Raw genomic sequence first — 15219 nt, 5'->3', positions numbered from 1 at the left:
ATTTCTTCATACCTATGGGCTGCGTCTAGACTGGCATGATTTTGTGCAAATACTTTTAACAGAAAAACTTTTCCATTAAAAGTATTTGCACAAAAGAGCATCTACACTGGCACAGATGCTTTTGCACAAAAGACATCTTTTGCGCAAAAGCATCCATGCCAGTGTAGATGCTCTCTTGCGCAAGAAAGCTCCGATGGCCATTTTAGCCATCAGGCTTTTTTGCACAAGAAATTAACATGGCTGTCTACACTGGCCCTCTTGTGCAAGAATACTTGTGCAAGAGGGCTTATCCCTGAGCAGGAGCTTCGGAGTATTTGCGCAAGAAGCACTGATTTTGTACAGTATAAAGTCAGTGTTCTTGCACAAATACTCACAGCTAGGGTAGACAGGCGGAAAGTTTGCAGTCTAGACGCACCCATGGAGTTTTGTGACCTCATGGCTATAGTACATATGGCTGAAAAAACAGTATTTGAAGACAAAAGATGGGATACGGTACTAGTACCCGACACAAAGGAAGAAGGATGATCTAGAGACTCCTCTGAACATACAGTGTTAGTAACTTAAATAAAACAAATGCAGGAAAAGTTAAAGCTTACCATAACTGAACCTGACCAGCATTCCCTGTAAGTCAGTGGTTCTCAAAGTGTGGTCCACAGACCACTAGCAGACCATGGCCATCTTGCAGGTGAGTCACAGGCTTAGGGATCTTCCCCCACACACACACTCACTGCAGCGGAGGGCCCATGCTAGTGCTCCAGCCCTGCTCCCCCACCTCTGTGAAGTTGGAGTGCCAGCACCAGCTTTCTGCTGCAGGGCGGGGAAGCCTTGCAAGCTGCTCCACGTGCTGCCATTCCTCTCCCTCACCCTGGCTGGAGGAATGGCAGCACAGGAAACTGCTCACCCGGAGACTTTCCCTGCAGCTCCCATGGGCCAGAACCAGAACTAATGGGAGCAATGGAGTCAGGTTCCTGGGAGCAACAGGGGGCATGCAGCCAAGGAAATGCCCCCATCTCCTCATGCCCAGACCTTGCACCCTATCTCCCCCAAACTACCCCCCCAACCCTGCTCCTGCATCCTCCATCCTGCCCAGTCCACACACCACAATAAACAACAATTATCTACACTGGGTTTACTAATCAACAAAAGTGAGTTTATTAAGTAGAATAAGTGGTCATAAGAGATAGCACAGGACAATGTAGGTTACTATGCAAACTAACACAGAACATACCAGGTAAGCTTAATATGCTAAAGAAACTAGTTATATGCAATGTCTGAGACTCTAAATCAGTGGTGGGCAAAGTAGGGTCCACTGGGGTTCCACCTGCATACACCCTACCTCCGTCCCTTGACCCATGTGCTTCTTGTGCACTGAGGCCCCACACTTCCTACTCCTTCCCCTCCCTCCCAGAACTTTCAGGGCATCACAGCTGTTAAAGCTCTGGGAGAGTGGGGAAGGAGCAGGGACGGAGTGCAAATCGGTGGATTTGCAGCCCTCCAAAAGTGCTGGGAGAGGGAGGAGTAGGAAGTACAGGGCTCCAATGCCCCAAAGCAAGACAGGTGTGGGGGGGGGGGGGAGGGACGATGCACAGTCCACAGATTGCCTACCACTGTCAATCATGTAGCCCACTCAGAGGAAGGAGGGTGACTCCAACAGCCCACTCACTAGTCTTGGTTGCCCATTTCTGCGCTTATTTGTTCTAAAACTTTCACAGACTGGAAAGCCTTCCAGCCTGGACCCAACCCTTTCCCCGGTTCTGTCTTACATGTTTCTAGTAGTCATCTTGTCTGGGGTGGCCAGGGAGAACTCAGAACCTAGATTTTCTCATTCCCCACCGTAAATAGGTTTGCATAAGGCAGAAATCCTTTGTGATTAATCTAAACTCACTTTCAGTGAAAACACACAGCATCCAAGATGGGTCCCAGAATCAGGTATCATGGCCACATGGTCTTGGTAGAAGCAACTGTAGTCCCATCTCCCAGGCTTACATGAAAAACATGTCCATACCAAGATCATTGTCCTGAGGGATTTAACTATTAAGTTTCCTGAGTATTACTAATCGCCCTCATTTAGCAAGACTACATTAACAACACAAATCTGTACTACATATTTCTAACTTCAAATACAGGAATGACAGTCATTCAAATGGGATAAACATTCAGTAGATTACAATCTTTCCAATGATCTCACGAAGTATCTTGAATAAAAACAGTCTAGTTATTAATAAGCATATTACCATTAAGAATATGGAATACCCTGTCACACCTAACTGCACATAAATTGCTACAGTGATACAAAACTAGACTGACAGAGTCTACAAGATTGTCACAGAGCACTTTCCTTTACTAATTAAACAGAGTGTGGTACAGAAGTCCAATCCTTCACACCAATACATTTTTCCCATGGAAATCAGCAAACTGGTCCTTTACTATCACCACTTCACAATCCCAAACTCAGTAACTGCTAGTTATTCAAAAATGAAGAACTATTCCAGAATGTTTGTGATCACATCAAAAGAAATTTACAGCAGCCACAAAAACACCACTGCACTGCAGTCACGCCCAGCACCATTCCATCAGCATCATGACTAATTAAAGAGACCAGTAGGTCATCTACTCCATCTCCCTGCTAATACATGTTTGTTTTCGATAATGTCCAAGTATTTTGCCAAATCTAATTTTGTGTGACTTGAACAACATTATTTCCCAATACATTCTTTGGAAACTAATCCCCATGTAGTGAAACTTACTACCAGCAAATTCTTCCTGCCATTAAGTAAAAGCCCTGCATAGATACAAATTTGTATCCATATCCACAAAAATGAGCCACAGAAGTTCACATCTGCTGATACCCATGGATCTGCAGAGTTCTAGCTATTAGGATACATTTTCACTGCTCAATTTCATCTCAGTCTGTTATATTTCCCTTGGATCATCTTAAATAAGTCTTCTCATTTTTAGTGCTAACACATTTCCAACTTGTCATGAATTACTAGCATATATCCCTTTACAGTCATTTTGTCAGTTTACATTTTTTAAACTCTAAATCGTAATTTCTCCAGTGCTTTAATCAACAAGGATTGTTTCTGTCCCCTTAATAGCTTCACTTAACAATAGTTTTTAGTAATACCTGTCCTCAGATAAAGAATTTCAGTCTCTTGGTGCTGAATGGTCTGCATTTCAATACCTCTGAATGTAATCAAAATAGTGCTGTCATTTAGCAGCAGATTGCACTGTAACTTCTTTATTCTGTCCAGTTTCACCTCTAGATCTTTTTCAGCCTTCTACTCCCAAATATCTCCCACAAGTGGACAACAATGCAATTCAGATAGCTCTTAAGTTTTTGATTCAAAAGGAAGAGACAGGGGAAATATTGAGAAACAGATGTCAGTGCAATTTTAAAAGTCTGTTCTCAAGCCATGGCAGAAGCCAATTCATTTTGAACGTGCTTTCAAAAATACACTAGAAATCAAGGCAACAAGACCTGGTATTTTATGAGAACCAACAATTTCTCCAATCTAACATGAAATACACCAACATTAAAGGCACAAATTGATACCAACATACCCTAACCAACAGTCAAGGCAGTATAACAATATGCTCACCAATATATTCTAATTGATTGCAGTGCTTGACAGCAAACTTCCCAGATCATTGCAACTTTAGTCCTCCAAGACTTTTGTACTGTGCCATGCTAGTAAAAGCCTGAACCTACCTGAGGTATTAGGTACACCATGGTTTCCCTGGCTGGGGCAGAGTGGTCACTCACAGCTGCAACACAAATTTCTATTTTAAACACTATCTGCAGAGCACTGACATTGTGCTTATATACTTTAAATTTCTGATATAGAGAAGTCTGAAAGGAATATCAAGCAAGATCAGAGAGATTTCAAGATTCTTCAGTTTTTCTCCATCCTTGCTAACGGAGAATCTCTTCAGGGAATAAGTTTAGTTTTCTTTTTTACTTTCACCTACCAATCTAGCTATTGTGGTAAAACCCATCCCTTCTGACAAAGGTTTTCATCGCGTCCTTACGTTGGTCTGATTGGGTAAGTCTGGCCTTCACTAAAAGTTCATTCCACAGCCTAACATTCAAGAACAATTTATCTCCTGCTTTCACATACTTTATCCTAGGTTTTGCAAACCATATTGTCTCAAAGAAATACACTAACTGGGCAGGGGGAATCGCCACTAGGGATGTAAGCAAGTAGTTGACTACTCACATCCCGCCCCCCTGCGTGCCTCTGTATCAGAGGCAACAAGGTAGGGGAGGGAAGCAGAAGCTGGTGCCGGGGGAGGGTGAGGGAGGAGGGAACCAGCTTAAAAGTTGGCTGCGAGCAGAGGCTGCTCCAGCAGCATCCCCCTACTCAAGGGGGAGAGGGGTCCCAGCTCTCTCTGCTACGATGGACAGGAGCTGCTCTGGCTGGGCAGGTCGCCTGGCTCGTGCCAAGTCTGGAACCTACCAACTCTGCAGTTTAAACACAGTAGGAGCTGGGCTGCCTGCCTGCCCAGCTCCTACAACATTTAAACTGCACAGCCGCAGCAGGAGTAGCTCCTGGACCCGGCATGAGCCAGGCCTGAGTGCTGCTTCTTCCCTTGTTGTCTAATCATGTAGTCAATAAAAATTCTATCAGCTACGCGATTAGCAAATTACCCGCCTCTTAACATCCTTAGCTGCCACAGATGGACCTGGAGCCTGACCTGCTGATGGCCTTAAAGATCAGAAACTGGCTAAGAGCAAATGAAAGAAATGGGTAATAGGGAATGCATTAAAGAAGCTTATCCAAATAAAGTGATGGAAGCAATAGAAGCAGTATGCAGGAGCCCAACTTCCCTCTCAGATAGAATTAATTAAATTTGCATATGGCCCAATCTTCATCAAAGAAGAAGAAAGTTTCCTGGAAAGAGAAGACGACATTTTTCAGTACTAAGGCTACCCACTAATCTCGGTTAACTGCAGAGTTAAACAGGGCCACAATATTTCTTACTGCTTTGATAAAAGAGAACAGCTTCAAAGGGAGGAAAGGAGTAACCCTTCAAAGCAGTTCCAACTTCTGATTAACATTTCAGTGTTTTATAGGTAGAGTTTAAGTCAGTTACTCCTTGTATATTCTGAGCTCTCAATTTAACTGAGAAGGCAGAAATGTTGAACACTGAACAAAGAAGTCCTCTTGCCAAAGTGTTCATTGGTCATTAAAGTAGAAGATTAAACCAAAAGCCTTTTAAATGGTTAGACTAAAGGGACAATCCCTTCTCTTTTCAGTTGCTTGGGTTTCAGTATCGGGATGTTACTTGAGTCACTCTCTCATCACCACATGGCTTTCCAACACAAGATCATATTTGTAATATAAAACAAACAGAAAATGTTTTGAATGAGCCCAAGTCTCTACAAACCATTTTTTCTCCTTTGGAGGTTGTTTTAAGTACCATACAGTTTAATTTATCTTGCATTGTATTATGAATGATAGCCTAAATTACAGTATAGCATATGCTAATCTTAACACATGCATAAACCTAACTTGTTTGTACATAAACTACACTACACAATGCATGCTCAGTTCTATCTACTATGCCTAAATATATTAACATTTGAGACTAAAAAGCTCTTTCACCAAATTTCTGATCTCACATGTTTTAGCTTAATTGAATGTTTTTTTATAGGTTAAGGATCTCAGTAACCTAAACACTACAAATGACTTATTTTTAGCTGAAATAAAATTTCACTGTAATGTTATATGAAAAAGTTATTTTAAATCACCCTAGTGGCACAAGAGTCACTATTTCATACACAGGGGTTGGTTTTGGTTTTTTTTCCCCAAAATGAATGAGATTCAGGAGAGAAATAACTGTTAGAGATTCCTTATTTTTGTCTTGATTTTGTAAAGACATTTCTGTGATTTACACACTAATCATACAATACATAACATCCAGGTGATGTAGTATGCCTGAGCAGAGCACCTGTAAAATTCTTCTGAGCACTATGTATGGAAGGGTCTGGTTCTTACAAGTAAATAATGAAACACGAATGAACAATTTTAAGATTCCCTTCAATTTTAAAATTGCTACTCTAATCCAAGTCTAACTAGGTCAAAATAATCACATTCAAATACTATTTTATTAGGGAAAAATTGTTTGGTTTTTTAACAAAACAACAAAAACAAAAACAAAGGGCATGTCAACCTTTCCTGACTTTAATACTCCAGGAGAAAAAAAAAAAGCACTCTTGCAGTGTTTGCAATTCAAACACAGTACAGAATGTGAAAGTGAAACTAATTTTTCATTGAAAAATACAAGTAAATAAAGAGCATGAATAGTAAAGAATAACCAAAATTCCTTCAATTCCAGATTCAACACATTAGTAACATGGATAATTTAAAAATCAAAGGCTAAAACTTAACAGCATCCAGAAACTTTTCTGTAGCTAGTAAGTTCAAAGAGTAGAGGCATGTTTCCACTATTGAATTATCATCTACAGTACTTAGAGAGCTTAGTGTTATATAACAGCTTTGACAGGTATACATCCCAAACAGTTCCAACAGAATACCAAAGGATCAGGTATTTTAAATTTTATTTCTTACATTTTTATACCCATCTATACTGATGTCCAGGCACATCATGGAACAGTCTTGGATGTCCAATTCACTTTTCTACTTAGAAAGCACTCTGAGGCACTAAAGAAAAGGTCAGAATTCAAAGGGAAGCAGTCAGGTTCAGCACAGCCTAAAATTCAGTTTTTGTTTAAGTTAGCACTAATCAAAATGTTGCCTCTATTTTATGAAATACTAACTGAAAGAGTTGTACTGAACAATTATAGTGTTTCCAAATTAACAGTGAAATTGTAGTTTAGAACTCTGGGGAAAGTTACGTGTGAACAAGGGCAACAACTAGTCTTTTTTCACCACTGTCCAAGCTGAGGATCATAAAAGGCAAGAGGAAACCAAGTTTCAATTTAAGAAACAAAGATTTCTCAGTAGTGGTGATCCTGCTAGATGCTATTAGAAAGAATACTTCAACTTGACAGCCTCCCTTTAGCTTCCCAACAATTACTAAAAAAGAATCAAGATAGGAAGAAACTTTGATTTCTTCTCATGATGAATTTAAAAAAAGGTTAAGGGCTCACTGAAAAACAATTAAAACTAAGAAAGGTAGCCGTGTTAGTTAATTATTACTTATAAAAAAGGAATAGTCCTGGAGCACCTTAGTGACTAACAAAAATATATAACACCAGAAGCTTTAGTGGGCAAAACCCATCTGAGGAAGTGGGTTTTGTCCATGGAAGCTCCTGAAACAAACACAAACACAAACACAAACACTATTTTTTATTTATTTATATATATATATATATATATATATATATATATATATATATATACACACACACACACACACACACACACACACACACACACACACACACACGTATGTTAGTCACTAAGAGTACATCTACACAGCAGAGCAAAACTGGAATTAAGCTAACAACTTGAGCTACATCAATTGTGTAGCTGAAGTTGAAATAGCTTAATTTGGCTTTTGGTGTTGTCTACACAGCAGGACGTTGAAGGAAGACCACTCTTCCTTTGAGTTCCCTTACTCCTCTTGAAATGAAGGTTACCATGAGTCAGAGTAAGAAGTTCTCCAGTTCAACATTATTCTGAAAGAAAGGCTTATACTATAGACATGCACTGTGTTATTTCAGAATAAGGTTAGTTATTCCAAAATAACTCTGCTGTGTTGAAGTACCTTACAGTGCTACAGGACTATTCATTTTTAAAGTTACAGACTGACATGGCTACACCTCTGAGAATTATACAATCAGAGCACTGAAAGAGACCTCAGGAGCAGGACCAATCCTAACTAAATCAACCCAGCCAGAGCTTTGTTAAGCCCAGACTTAAATTAGAATATTACTCATGGAGTCTGCTAGTTGACTAATAAAGAGTTGCTACTTGTACTAAGGAAAATAGATGTTAAAATCCTACCTGATGCCCTAAAAACAGCTACAGTTTACATGAAATGGAACAGAGTAACAAACCTCCTGCCCCCGCATTTATCTTGAATAGCTATCCCAGACCTAGAGATCAAATCCACACCTGGGCAACTCTGCGCGGAAAGACAGGACTGTGCAGGCTTGGGACAGACGGACGGAGGAACCCCAGACGGGGCTGCACGCACGCACGCACACACACACACCTTGCTCAAGACAAAACTGAAAGTGTTTTTCGGGTGTTCGCAAAAAGACCGCAATTCAAACTAGCCAGCCCAGCTCTAGCCAGCAACCGGACAGAGGAGCAGCAGAAAGGATGCCACACAGCTGGATCCCTCTTAACAGAGGCAACAGGCGGTAAAAGTAACACCGCGGCCCTGGTGAATCAGTACCTCTTGCTGTTGTATCCCTGGAGAGCCAGTGGGAGGAGGGCGCCGCACAGGCAGCCATGGGAGGGTAGAGCCAGCACCCCTCCAGCGAGGCGTAGGAGGAACCCAGGGGGAAAGCCACCTCAGGGAGCCAGCACCGCGCCCTCACTGGCGGGGGTGGGGAGAAGGGTCGACAGAGCCCTTACTCCACAGGAAGCAAAACAACTCGGCCAGGCCGCTGCTAGGGGCGGGGAGCAAACAAGGCCGCCCCTCCCCCACCCCTCGCTCAGGCGCAACCCGGGGAGAGGAGCGGGAAGCGGCCTCCTGTGGTAGGGGGAGGCCTTAAAGGCCAGTCCGCAGACTCCCGGGAAGAGGAAGACGCGGCCCCCGTGGCCCCCTCTGCGCAGGGCTGGGGGGAAAGAGAGCGCTCCCCGGCCCGCGCGCTAGGGCAGAGCGTCAGGGAGAGCGAACCACTCCCAGCGCTAGTTGACTCCTGCCGGAGCCTCCCCCCTGCGCCTCCCTACCTGGGCGAGCGCGTCTCCCCGTCACGGGTCCCGGCCTGCCTCGGCTCAGACGGGAAAGGTAGCGCTCGCCACCATCACCGACACTTCAAGATGGCGGACATATCAGACCCTAGGAGCCCTCCTTCGCTCACCCTCCCGGCCTGCCAATCACACTTCCCGGGCACACCCTTCTCCCCTTCGAGCAAGTTTCCATTGGGCAGCAGTCCAAATGCCGCTTCCCATTGGCCTTCCCGTGGCCGTCAATAACACAGGAACTACACTACCACTGGATGATACGCGGAGTGAGGGCGGGCTGAAGGGGTTTCTGAAGGCCAATGAAAGCGTCCGGGGTGGGCCTCTCTGGTTTCACGCCCTAGCAACAGTGCAACGTCACAGTGACAGGCGTGTCTTTTCCCCAATCAGAGATGACATTACAGTTTAAAAATAAACCGGGCTAAACCAATCAATTGGGAAAAGACTCAGACGGGTGTGCGATCAATGATGGGGCTAGAAGAGAGGACACAAGCGTCGCCCATCACGCCTGCTCATTGGCTAACGGAAGAGGCCACGCCCTCAGCAGAGAAACGAAGTAGCGAAACTGCCTGACAACAGTTCGCCCACCGTGCAGCATCGGAGAAAGTAGGTCACATGACAATGGCGACGTTTATATGTCAGTGATAGAGAACCATGCTCCGAAGTTGGGGAATTAGCTCAAATGGTAGAGCGCTCGCTTAGCATGCGAGAGGTAGCGGGATCGATGCCCGCATTCTCCACAGCTTGTTTTTTCTTAACATTAAAATAAAAAGTATTTTAAAGTGCATGAGCTGCATGAGAGACATTGAATAGAATTGTTTCCCGGTTTATTTTGTTTTGCCCAGCAAAAGTAACCAAAACACTTCACAAACACAAATGCCTGCATTGACTCCTTCAAAATAACAATAATAAGTGCAATAAAAACAGCTAATCTGTTCCATCATATTGGGGGAAAAAAACATAAAAGGGGGGTTCTGCAGAAACAAAGGTGGTCTAATTACATTTGGTAACAGGACTTGCACTGCAGTTAAAATGAAAGGATCCCTCAGCTATACACACACCAATTGTACCTGCAAAGCCCCAAATTGGCATACCTAAATTAGGTCATTGCAGGCCAATAGTGACAGCTCTTATCAATTTTTTATCATAAGTTTAACAATATTTGTTGTTTTTATTAAAAGTCTTGACTCCTGGAGTCATGTGATTACATGCCTCTAGTGGAGTTTTTTTAAGATTCTAATCATCATGACTGCAGCAAAAACCTTGTAAATAACTAAATGTTGTTTGAAAACCAGAAAGCAAATAAGAAGAGCACAAACATTATTTATGTTAAAACCCATGATTTTGGAGAGCTTGATTCATGATTTGTAAACACCTAATGTAGCAATTACCAATGCTGTACAAAGAAAGCTGGCATACTGAGTATATAATTTGTGAGTGCAATCATTGGGAAGCTCAGACTTGCAATTTTGGCACAAATTTTAATTTTTTTTTGTCAACTAATATTGCAGTTTGAAACATTTAATTGAAGCGTGTGAAAAAAATATTTCATTCGCATACCATTATAAATATTTAATAGCTTATTCTTTCATAATGGGATGATTTTGTATTTAATATCCATTATATTTTATCATTATTTTCCAAACTATGATATATTATTAGGCCAAAAGTCAGTGGACTAAATTTTACTTGATTTTCAAATAACTAAAAAAATATTAAACTAACATTTTAAAATCTTGGGGTATGATTAAAAAGAAAAGGGAGCTATTTGTTGAACCACATCTTAGAACATATGAAGGGCCTGATCCTGAAAACAATTACATAAATGCTTAGTTTTACATAGGCTATGTCTACACTACACTTATTTTTCAGAGAAAGGTATGCAAATTGTGCTCCATAGTGTAGACGTAGCCAAACTAATCAGATTGGCTGTGTCTACATTGGCACCCTTTTCCGGAAAAGGGATGCTAATGAGACCAGTCGGAATTGCAAATGAAGCGGGGATTTAAATATCCCCCGCGGCATTTGCATGAACATGGCTGCCGCTTTTTTCCAGCTCGGGGTTTTGCCGGAGAAAAGCGCCAGTCTAGACGGGATCTTGCGAAAAATAAACCCTTTTCCGGAAGATCCCTTATTCCTACTTGAAAGGAATAAGGGATCTTCCAGAAAAGAGTTTATTTTCCGGTTAAGAGGTGGTGGGTCACATCCATAGGCAGCTCCTACAACAGGGGTGGGCAAGCTATGGCCCGTGGGCTGGCTCACCAAAATGTTTGATCCAGCTCACTGCCCACCCTGCTGAGACCACCAAGGCTACTCAAAAGAGCTGGCACAAGGCACCTAGAGGGAGCTGCTAGCCATTTTAAACAGCAAGGTACATTCCTGGCAGGGAGCAGCCAGGGGTGAGAGACTTTGCATGTTCCCCTGCCACCAGGCCCCCACTGGGCCCCAACCAGTGGCACGCAGTGCTTAGAGGGAACCACCAGATGTTCAAAATGGCTGGCGATTCCCTCTAAGTCCTGTGCAACTTTGGTGGGGGGCAAGAGAATTCATGCGCTCCCCTACTCCTGGCTGCCATGATTGGCCTGGAGGCAGGGGAGCATTCCCAGGGACGCGCAGCCCTAAGCACCACATGGAGGGAACCTCCTTGAGCAGCCTAGGGCTGCTGCAGGAGGGAACCTGCCTTGGGGACCTTGTTGGACTGCTGGAAGGGAGTCACCTAAGGTAAGTGACTCCTGGCCAGAGCCTTCCTCTGGCACCCCAGCCTCTCCTACTTCCCAACTCTCTAGCCCACATGGGTAACCTTCCTCCCCGCACCCCCCCCCCCCCCCCCCCCGGCCCTACATCCAAATCCTCTGCGCACATGTCCTACCCAAGGTCACAATTCCCTTCCAGACCCTGCACCCCTTACTACACTCCTCCCCAAGGTCAAAATACACTCCTGCACCCCTATTCCCTCCTGGACCCTGCACCCAAATCCCCTGCTCCAGGTCACAACTCCCTACCTCACCCAAATTCCCTTTCAGACCCTACACTCTCTCCTGCACCCCAGATCTCCTGTCCTAAGTTTCCTTTTGCACCCAACCTCAGTTCCAAACCCCACACCACATCCACAGGGAAGTGCTGTCCTTGACCACTTTCCAAAATCTTGGAGTAGCCCTACATTAAAAATTATTGCCCACCCCTGCTCTAGGCACTGTGTGGAGGGGAGCTGACAGCCATTTTGAACAGACTTTGAACAGACTTGAGGGACTCAGCAGGTCGGCCCATGGGCCCGATCAAAGAGCGTGGCAGGCCGGGCCTGGCGTGCAGGCCATATCTTGTCCGCCCCTGGACTAGAGCCATTACTTCATTTTTATGAGATTCCAAGTATAGGTGTAACATGTTTGTGATAAGATTTAATTGTAACTCTCATATTTAATTGAGAAATTAAATATTTTGTTGATGATTTTAAAAAATTAGATTTAATTAAAAATCAGATTTAAATTACATTAAAAATCTGATTTATCAGCCCTGTTTATGACATTTATTTAAGGCCTTGATAAAATGGGTGAGAAAAGAATAGAGATGGGAATAGGAAATATCAGCAATGAATTGAGTCTGGATTTCAGCTTCTGGCTGCAAGTTTCTCTGGTTTTTTTTTTGTTTTTTTTTTTTTTTTTTTTTTTGTGCAAGCTGCCTGCAAGTATGTGTCAGTGAAGTCTATAAGCCATAGGGGGCAGAAGAAAAGCTACTGCGGGTCAGTATCAGGCTGGTAGTATTCATGACTTTGCAGACAGAGATCCATGCATATGATATTCAAAGGGGCTTCCTAGGACAAAGGACAAATCTACACTGGCAAGTTACTGTGCAGTAAATTAGCTCTCAGTTCTGCAACTTCCAACAAGTCCATACTGGCAAGGCACTTAGTGCACACTAGCTCCACAGATGCTGCACTCTAGGTAAACTACCCCAGTAAGAAGCATAGAGTTGCTGCACTCTGGATACAGTGCTGGGATACCAATATGGACACCATGGTGTAGTACTGTATTCTGACTGTCCTCTGGTACCCTTTCTATAATTTCTGGTCTTGCCTCTCTGGTCATCTGTTTGAACTCTACTGTCCTGCTCTCAGGTTACCAAACCTCAGACCCATTATTTGTGTTTCTTTGAAAATTTGAAAGTCCCTTTCCTGTTCATTCAGGGTACATCTACACAGCAGGGCAAAACTGGAATTAAGCGACACACCCTGAGCTACGTCAATTGCGTAGCTGAAGTCAAAATAGCTTAATTTGGCTTTCGGCACTGTCTAGACATCAGCAAGTCGAAGGAAAAACACTCTTCCTTCAAGTTTCCTTACTTCTCGTAAAATTAGGGTTACAGGAATCAGAGTAAGAAGTCCTCTAGCTCGACATTATTTTGAAATAATGGCTTGCTGTGTGGATGCACACTGTGTTATTTCAGAATAACATTGATTATTCCAAAATAATGCTGCTGTGTAGACATCGCCTCAGTGTGGGTGTTCTCAGCCCTCTTGCACAGCACAAATATTGGCAGGGCTACATATTAAACCTGGACATGTATTAAACTGTGATGCTTGCTCTCCTGCTTGTTCCCCTTCCTCCTTCCCTGTCTCCCAGCAAATGCAGATGTTTCATGCTTCATGTGTATTTTACATTTCTTGTTTTTAATTAATGAAATTCTTATGTTCCAAAGGAATCTTTATTCTATTACATGAAAGCAAGTAAACCATATCCCAGCAAAGCTATGGTCACTGTGGGCATGTCTACACAGCAGGGTTAAACTCAAAATAAGCTACGCAACTTGAGCTACGCTAATTGCATAACTTAAGTCGAAATAGCTTATTTCAAATTTGGGCACAACTGCAGAGCACTTATTTCAAAATAGAGCACTCTTCCACTGACTTCCCTTATTCCTCATACAATGAGGTTGACAGAACTTGGAGTAAGAAGCCCATTATTTTGAATTTATTTCAAAATAACGGGCTTGTTGTGTAGATGCTCTATACGTCGTTACAGAATAACGTCCATTATTCTGAAATAATGCTGCTGTGTAGATGTCCCCTTTAGCAATGAAGAATTAGGCCCATATTCTGGAACTTGTAGCTGAATTACCTCCCACCCTCCCTTCTTCTTAGTTTCTCTAATACAGCTAAACACTGGCAGCAAGTTTGTGATTTCACTCAGTGAAATCCTCTTCTTTCTGCATATCATGGCATTTCATGTTCTTTGGTGGACCTTTTGACCATATGCCCCTAAGATTAGTATGTGGTAATAACTTGTTCTCAGTGCTCAGAAGGCTTTTTGTGAAGTTGGATAATCAGATGTCTGATGCATGTATACCTTGGGAAATTATTTCAAAATAATAACTCCTGAAATAACTATTTCAAAATAGCATATCCACACTACAGGGAATCCTCAAAATTAGTCCAAGGCACACTCCCTTTATGTGGACATGCTACCTTGACTTCGAACCCCCAAGAAGCGCTGGCGAGTAATTATTCTGAATGTCTTTGGGGAGTAGTTATATTGAAATAGCAGCAATGGAGCATCCCCACTACTTCTATTTCTAAATAGCCATTTCAGACTAAGTGTTACTCCTCATGGAAAGCAGGAGTTATTATTTTAAAATAACCAGCCCCTTATTTTGAAATAATGGGCTTCATAGTTGCTCTGGTTGTTATTTTCAAATAAAATGAGTTCTTTCGAAATAACTCCCTAGTGTATTCCAGGGCTGGTGTTCTGTGGAGGATTCCAGACTTTGTGAGCCTAACTTGATGTAACTTTAGTATTTACCTTCCCCCCTAAAATTGAGGATAGTCTTGGCTTTTGGTAGCTCAGTTACACCATTGTGAACGGAGGCAATGTGGCAACCAAAATGATTAGGGGTTTGGAACAGCTGTCATGTGAAGAGAGATTAAAAAGACTGGGACTTTTCAGCTTTGAAAAGAAGAGATGAAGGGGGAATATGAGGTCCATAAAATCATGACTGGTATGGAAAAAGTGAATAAGGTAAGGTTGTTTGTGCCCATAAGAACTAGGGGTCACCAAATGAAATTAATGAGTAACAGGTTTAAAACAAACATAAGGAAGTATTTCTTCAGGCAATGTACAGTCAACCTGTGGAACTTCTTGCCAGAGGATGTTGTGAATACCAGGACTTTAACAGGGTTCAAAAAAAGAACTTAATAAATTCATGGAGGCTAGGTCCATCAATGGCTATTAGCCAGGATGGGTAGGAATGGTGTCCATAGCATCTTTTTGTCAGAAACTGGGAATGGATGACAGGGGCGGGATCACTTGATGATTATTACCTGTTTTGTACATTCCATTTGTGG

The 15219-nt window shown here is 42.7% G+C and overlaps 1 protein-coding gene and 1 non-coding gene across 11 annotated transcripts in view; one reads left to right on the top strand and one right to left on the bottom strand.

The window, feature by feature from the left end:
* PPP6R3 (protein phosphatase 6 regulatory subunit 3) overlaps positions 1-9031 on the bottom strand; it is a 144853-nt gene extending 135822 nt beyond the window's left edge. For 6 of the 10 annotated variants that reach the window (XM_075928324.2, XM_075928323.2, XM_075928320.2 and 3 more), the window contains exon 1: positions 8874-9031. The gene's annotated coding sequence lies outside the window, so the exon portion shown is untranslated. Of the gene's footprint in view, positions 1-6575; positions 6669-8373; positions 8800-8873 lie in introns of those variants that run through there. The other 4 variants (XM_075928321.2, XM_075928326.2, XM_075928329.2 and 1 more) reach the window with 4 other exon arrangements.
* A 521-nt stretch (positions 9032-9552) lies between these two features.
* TRNAA-AGC (transfer RNA alanine (anticodon AGC)) lies at positions 9553-9625 on the top strand. The gene has a single exon. It is a non-coding gene; the product is annotated as a tRNA-Ala (tRNA).
* Positions 9626-15219: the final 5594 nt, after the last annotated feature.

Source organism: Pelodiscus sinensis, chromosome 5, assembly GCF_052426305.1.
Source record: "Pelodiscus sinensis isolate ZL-2025 chromosome 5, ASM5242630v1, whole genome shotgun sequence".
NCBI classification, from domain to species: Eukaryota; Metazoa; Chordata; order Testudines; family Trionychidae; genus Pelodiscus; species Pelodiscus sinensis.
This window is presented reverse-complemented; position numbering and strand designations above follow the sequence as displayed.